Consider the following 7058-nt stretch of genomic DNA (forward strand, 5'->3'; position numbering starts at 1 on the left):
ACACTTTAATCAACCACTTGGATAAAAAGAAAGCATATTTGTCAAGTTTTGCACATGACACACTAGGAAGGACGGAATAATAAAGCGAGAATGCAGATGTATTGCAAAGGACTGGAATCAAGATCCCACACCAAGAGTTTACTTGAATAGACATAAGATGTATTCATAACCCCCCAAATAAATTACACAAATATTGTTGGGAGAGGCTCAGTTTGACAGTAGTTTTCATGAAAAAGAGCTGGTAGTTTATCTATGAGACTGACACCCACCCATGATGCAGTTCAGTAGGCAAAGAGCCAGTGCAAACGGAGGCCACACTGATAAAATTGTGAAGCTTGGGTCAGGGCAGTGCCATTCCCACCGAATCAGGGGTGCATTACACCACATTGGAATATTAAATCCATTTCCATGCCTCTCACTGTGAAGAAGGAGCTTCTAACAGGGGAGCTATTTCTAGAATTATATGATCTACAGCAGGGGTGATGAAATGGAGCTGTTTCATCTGGAGAGGGCAAGACTTTGCAGGGCACAGTATCATCACCAAGAATATTTGTATGCTTACTCTGTGCCAGCTTCTGTTTGAAGGGCTCTATTTGTGTATTATCATTTGATACTTATAAAAACCTTAGGAGTTATTATGACCATACTCTCCCTTTTGCCTAATACCTACAGAAACGGAAGCCCTAAGATGACACAGCTACCAAGTGATAGGGCTGGAGGGTCAAAGCCACTGGGGGCTGCCTCAGGATTGCCTACGTGTAACCCCATGCTGTCTCTCAGCTGTCTTTAATGATAACAGCATAAAAGAGGTTGCTCAGTGGTTAGAAACTTCAGCAGGGGCAGATCCCAGAAGACCTTCCCACAAAGTGGTGGGTTATCTCCTGCGAGTGGTGTTCAAGCTGAGTGATGCTCTGCTGAGGGCGATGTGGGGAACCCTGTGTAGGAGCAGGCCGGGATGGATAAGCTCCAAGGAGTCTTGGAACTTATGAGGTTCTGGACTTTTACTTGCTGTGGTGTCGTTCCCGGGATTGGATTCTAAGAACCATGGAGGGGTTATCAGTTTTACTATACAGTTTTCATCTGCCACATATGCAACCCCAAACACTCCCTTAGCCCTCAGGTGAAAATGAAAATGCTTTTCATTGTTTGGACACACCCTTACCCATTTGTGTGTTATTTTGGGTTATCATAGTCTGTCCCCTGGCTGGCAGTTTTATTTTACAAAACAATTCCTCATAGCCTTGCTTGGGGCTGGAAGATGCCATGCGAAAACCTTGTATGCTGTAGTTAATAACACTTTATTGTGCTGTGATGATCACTATAGAATCCTTTGCAAAGATACTTGAACTTAATGGAAGCCAGTGTGCCCCCTCATGCCTGAGATACATGCGGTCAATGCCTCATACATTGCCCGATTGAGTTCTTTGCACAAAAGCTACCATTTTTTAAGTACAAAAAACCCCCCCACCAACAACAAAACAGGTCCATGTTGCTCTTTGAGGGTGATTCATTGCATAAGAAAGAAACTCATGGTTTGTGTTGCTGAGCAAAATCAAAAAGGTTTAAAAAAAAATCAAAAAGGTTTGTGGGTCATGCTTGTGTAACATGTGGTTAGTTATCTGAGTCATAAGCCCATGAACTCTGTGAACACTTGGGAACCAGGAAGCAGGTTACAGGGAGCATCTGACTGTATTTATGTAGCAGAGAGAGAGGGAGGAACACAAGGCTGAGCTAGAAGGAAAGCATAGGGATCGGTTAGGGGGGAGGGGAAGAAAGCTGATAGGTTAAGGAGGGAGGGTTAGAAAATCAGGCACCTGGTCAAATAACGAAGAAACAAGTATCGCCAGGTGAAATGAAAGTTAAGGCCTTAAGAATCAGAAATTCGGGAAAACATGAAGTTACAATTCCCAGAGTGTCACGAGCTATCTGTGCAATTGGGCAACCTCATCCCAGAACCTCTTAGTAAGAGAGGCTATTTTTGCCTCTAAGTTCCAGAAGGCTCTGCATGATGAAAGAGGGGGATAATGTGAGGCGAAGCAGCATCCAAAAAGCACAGACCCTGGTGTGTGCAGGTGGTTCTTTTGATGACATGGACCAAAACCCTTCCCACCACCCCCTTCTAAGGCATTGGCTGGGTCCTCTGTCCCCTCCTTTTCCTGACACACCTGGAGGCTGTGACGTACTAAATTGGAACCTGAATACTTTGCCCAGATGGCTGGTGTGTGTGTGTGTGTGTGTGTGTGTGTGTGTGTGTGTGTGTTGCATTTTATTTTAACAGGAAATGAGAATAGGAAGAAAAATAGTTCTTTATCAATTTTGCATAAAGGACAAGTGGAGAAGTTTTTAGGCTCTCCAAACATCTTTCCCAGTGGTCCATGGGAGTCTCTGAGATCCCTACTACGTGTGTGCAGTGTCCACTGGCGTACGCACTTGTGTATTCACCTGTATACACAGCACATCTACACATGTATATGCAGCTTAGATGTAACTGTCAGATACAGAGTCCTTTCTGCAGTGAGATGAAACCTTTATCCTTAATCCTATTCATTCTATGTATGCATACATATTATTGTGCCAATAAAAAAAATTTCCAGTTAAATCAGTTAACAAAACAGAAGGTTGTAGATGGTAAAGAAAGAAGGGATGCATGCTACCAGCTGTCCCTTACCTGGGGCCCTTGCTTTCTATGACCTTTCTCATGTACTCTTAGGGTTGTGTCACAATCAAACAGCACTATCTCACTTTTTGGGGCTTCCCAGACCCTTGCTCTTCTCAACCTGTCTCTTCTGCTAGAAATGCATTCCAGTCTGAAAGGCCTTCCTATACATAGTGAAGAAATTTGAAGAGATAACCTATTTACCCAGTTGAGGTTAATCCCAGGTAGCTTCCCACGAGCCTGTTTGGTTGGGCCTAAACCCTAAAGCAGGGCCTCTCATTTTCACCTACTGGGGCACTTAGAAGAACATGAATATTTTAAGGTGCACTAGGGTAGATGGATGCTGCTCCTCACTGACAGATGTGGCCAGTCTGGAGCTCTGGTCACCTCAAACCATGCCTGGCTGCCCCCGGGTCTAGGGAATCAACAATTTTCCATCTTGTAATAGACTCACTGCCTCTCTCCCATCCAAGTACTAACCAGGCCCGAGCCTGCTTAGCTTCCAAGATTAGATGAGATTGAGCATATTCAGGGTACCTCTCTCCTGTCTGGTTTGCCAGTCCTTCTTGGGTCTGGTCCTGCAAGTTAGATTTCTTGATAGTTTTAATCATCCCCTTCAGAGACAAGTTTTTCCATAAGGCCTCTCCTTGAGGGGCCAACCCCTACATGCCTCCCACTTGGGTCTTGCCCCAGCTCCTCCCAAACCTCTTCAAGCTCTTCTTCATGGCTTTTACACCTCAGTCCAATATGGCTGCCTTTGCGAGGCCTCCACCAGTCAAGGTAATGCTGGTCTCTCACAGTAGCTGGTCTTCAGAGGACCAGCCTGTTGTCTCCAGAGTGCTTATAATTATAAAATTGTATTTATTTGTCTTACTTGTTTCTTCTCTTTTTTCTTCTGTAGGTCTCAGGAAGACAGGAACTTGTTTTGTATTCCCAGGGCCCAGCATAGTGTCTGCGCATGTACGAGCATTTGTTGCATGAATGAATATAATTCTGGGGAGAGAGGGATTTTTTTTTTTTGTTTGTCACAGGCTAATTGGGATTATGGTACCTCATTCAGAGAACACCACTGTCAGATTCCCTTTTGTCTGTTCTGGGGTCTCCAATGCCATTTCTCCTGAAATAATTTTGATGAATTTCAGCTGATCAACCATGAGAGTTTTCTTTTCTTTTCTTTTTTTCATATACAAACACTTAAATTCAATGTGATAAAAGCTACTTACAAGCCTGAGGCTTGTAGGAAAGAAAGAAACTTCTTTTGTTGTTGGGTTAAGCACATTTCATCACATCCAAGTTTTATTTCCCTGAGGCTTTTCTTTGTCAAGCTTGGGAAAGTGCTGTTTCCTAGGAGAACCACACAAGAACAAACTTCAAATATAAAAGAGAAAAGCATCCCTCAAAGCAAAAATCAGAGAAGCATTTTAGATTGATCCCCCCTCCCCCAAGATCAATTGCAATCTTTTTTTTTTTTTTCTTTCAAGTGCATTACTTTTCTAAACTGACTCGAACCAAATGGAACAAAAACCTTTTAGTCTGTATAAACCTAACTGGAAATAGATGAGCATGCCAGCAAATAGGCTCAGGAGGGATTTATCTTCCTAAATTTCAAGGTGGTAAGCTGCTTTTGGCAATGTTTTCTCTCAGGAGAACTGAGTGTGTCCTGCGCTGAATATTACGCTGGACAAGGGGAAGAAAGAAGATGTAAATTGGAAACCGAATGTTTCCAGTGACAGAATTGACTCATAAAATCTTTCCATTGATTATGCCACATAAAGCCAATTACTTTCTGCCTTCCTGGGCCAAGCTAGAAAAGCCTGGACAGTCTTTGCTACAAACCAGAACAAAGAGGGAGACTTTTCTTGTCAACTGAGCAGTGCTTCCCAAACTCACACTATCTTAAGAGTCACATGGGAACTTGTTAAAATGCAGAGTCTTGGGGGCTTCTCCTGGAGGTTCTGATTTAGTAGCTCTGGGTCTGAGAATGAAAGTTTATATTTGGAACAAGTGTCCTAGCTGTTTCTTCTGATTCAGCAGGCTTGAGGAAAGGCATTGGATAGTTAGCCATGTTTTTTCTTTGGTGGATCCACCAATCTTTCCAGGCAAGCTCTAATCACTGCCTCCTGAATCTTTGAATTATTATTTTTTAAAAATTTATTTGTTTGTGAGAGACACAGAGAGAGAGAGAGGCAGAGACACAGGCAGAGGGAGAAGCAGGCTCCATGCAGGGAGCCCAACGTGGGACTCCATCCTGGGTCTCCAGGATCACACCCCAGGCTGAAGGCGCCGCTAAATCGCTGGGCCACCGGGGCTGCCTCGGTGCCTATTCTTCATAGAATATTTGTTCTATTTTTTTTCTTTTATTGTATCTTGGGTTTCAAAAATTCTCAGAAATGTAGACCTAAGAATATCTTCTCAATTATTTAAACACCGTATCTTGCGTCAAGACACTTTCTCTTGATGTTTTATGATTTGTTGCAGTGAGGTTTAAAAATACAGAATTCCAGTCCTTACCCCAGATTTACTGAATAAGAATCTCTAAACTTAGTCACTCGACATCAGTGTCTTCACCTTTTGACATTAATTCATGTTGTGGAGAAGTCTGGTATTATGAATTTAATGCCTTTTAAAAATTAATTTTTTAAAGACTTTAATTATTCATGAGAGTCACACAGAGAGAGAGGCAGAGACACAGGCAGAGGGAGAAGCAGGCTCCCTGCAGGGAGCCCAACTTGGGACTCCATCCTGGGTCTCCAGGATCACGCCCTGGGCTGAAGGTGGCGCTGAACTGCTGAGCCACTGGGGCTGCCCTGAATCTTTGAATTCTGAGCCAGAGAAAGACTCTTAGTATGTTCCCTCAGTGCTATGGTTGTGGTTCTGTGAACAGTATTCAGGTCCTCTCTCTGGCGGGATCTTGGTGGATATGCCGCAGTGGTAAAGGCGGAACTGAATGTCAGGAGAGAGCCCTTTAGGGATGGAATGGCCTTTTCCAGCACTCGATCTCCACCTGGGGCTCCCTCCTTATGTTCCCGGTACAATCACACCTCCCCCCCGAAACTTCCACCTTAGCCTCTAAGCTCCTTCCTGGGTTTCTGTCTCTATTGGAAGTCCACAGCCTAATGCTCATCTGTGCATTTCCACTTCAAACTCAGCTGGTGCAAGACTAGAGTCATTTGCTTTCCTCTCCACCCCCAGATCTGTTCTTCTCTGGAACCCTTCTTTTTCTGAGTTACCTCTTCTACCAAATAGAATCATCATCTACCCAGTTACCCAGGCCAGGATCCTGACTTCTCCCTCTTCCTGATTCCTTACATCTAATCCCACATTATCTGTTTAAGGCAGTGGTTTGCAACCCTGGCTGCAAAACAGAATCATGTGGGAAGATTTTAAAACATACCCATGCCTGGGCTCCACTCCCAGAAGTTCTGGTATAATTGGTCTGTGGTGAGGTCAAGCCATGGAAAGCTTTTAAAATTTCCCAGGTGATTCTAATGTGCAGCCAGGGTTCCCTCTCTGTTCCTGGTCACACCCTTCCTTCTACACGAGGCAAATCTGATCAGCAGGACTGGGGCTAGGGGAAAGAGAATAAGCATTTACCTTGGGCACAAAATTTAAGGGAGCATCAAGCCCCCAGTAATCAAGATTGAATAATATGTTGAAAAATAAAAATTAATGCCCAAAAGTCTATGATAAACAACACATCAACATTTTATAAAAACAGGCTGTTGTGGTTTGTTTTCCAACCCTGCATTATTTCACAACACGAGCAATTGTTTCAGGCTGCGGTTCCCAGGCTTGTGTGGCTGTCATGTCCCTCCCGAGGGTTTATGAGTATCAACAAAGGCTTGTAAATAGATTGGGCAATGGGTTTAGATTTTTTTCAATGGAGAGTTTCCATTTGGTTCAAAATGTGGGAGATATTTGGATAAGTGCAAACAAGGAGCACTCATTTTGCCTTTTGCCTGAGATCCCAGCACGACTCAACACAGCATGGGCTTCTCACACCCAGGGCTTGATTCCTGCCTTTGGGATATAAGCTCCGTGTGAGCTCCCCAAGCCCAGCTCTGCAGCCTCATCTCCTATTGCTGCACCCTGTTGTGCATTTGTGCTCTAGCCATAATAGATGCCTTGTGATTCTCTGGACATATCTTGATTTTGCTTGCAGATAAGCTTTTCCATAGGCACTTTTTCTGCTCCATGGATATGGGTCATTGCAGTCAGCTGAACAGTTTTTTGTTTCTGTTGTTTTTGTTTTTTGTACTGCGCAGAAACACTTGGCTGAGATGGTGAGTAGAGTTGGAATCTAGCCTTGCTCCACTTACCAAGTCCTGTGTCCTGGCATGAGGCTGCATCCCTGGGCTTGGGGGAAGGTGGGGGCACATTTTCTAATTCATCCACCCATAGG

This window comes from Vulpes lagopus, chromosome 21 (assembly GCF_018345385.1).
Source record: "Vulpes lagopus strain Blue_001 chromosome 21, ASM1834538v1, whole genome shotgun sequence".
In the NCBI taxonomy this organism is placed as follows: Eukaryota; Metazoa; Chordata; class Mammalia; order Carnivora; family Canidae; genus Vulpes; species Vulpes lagopus.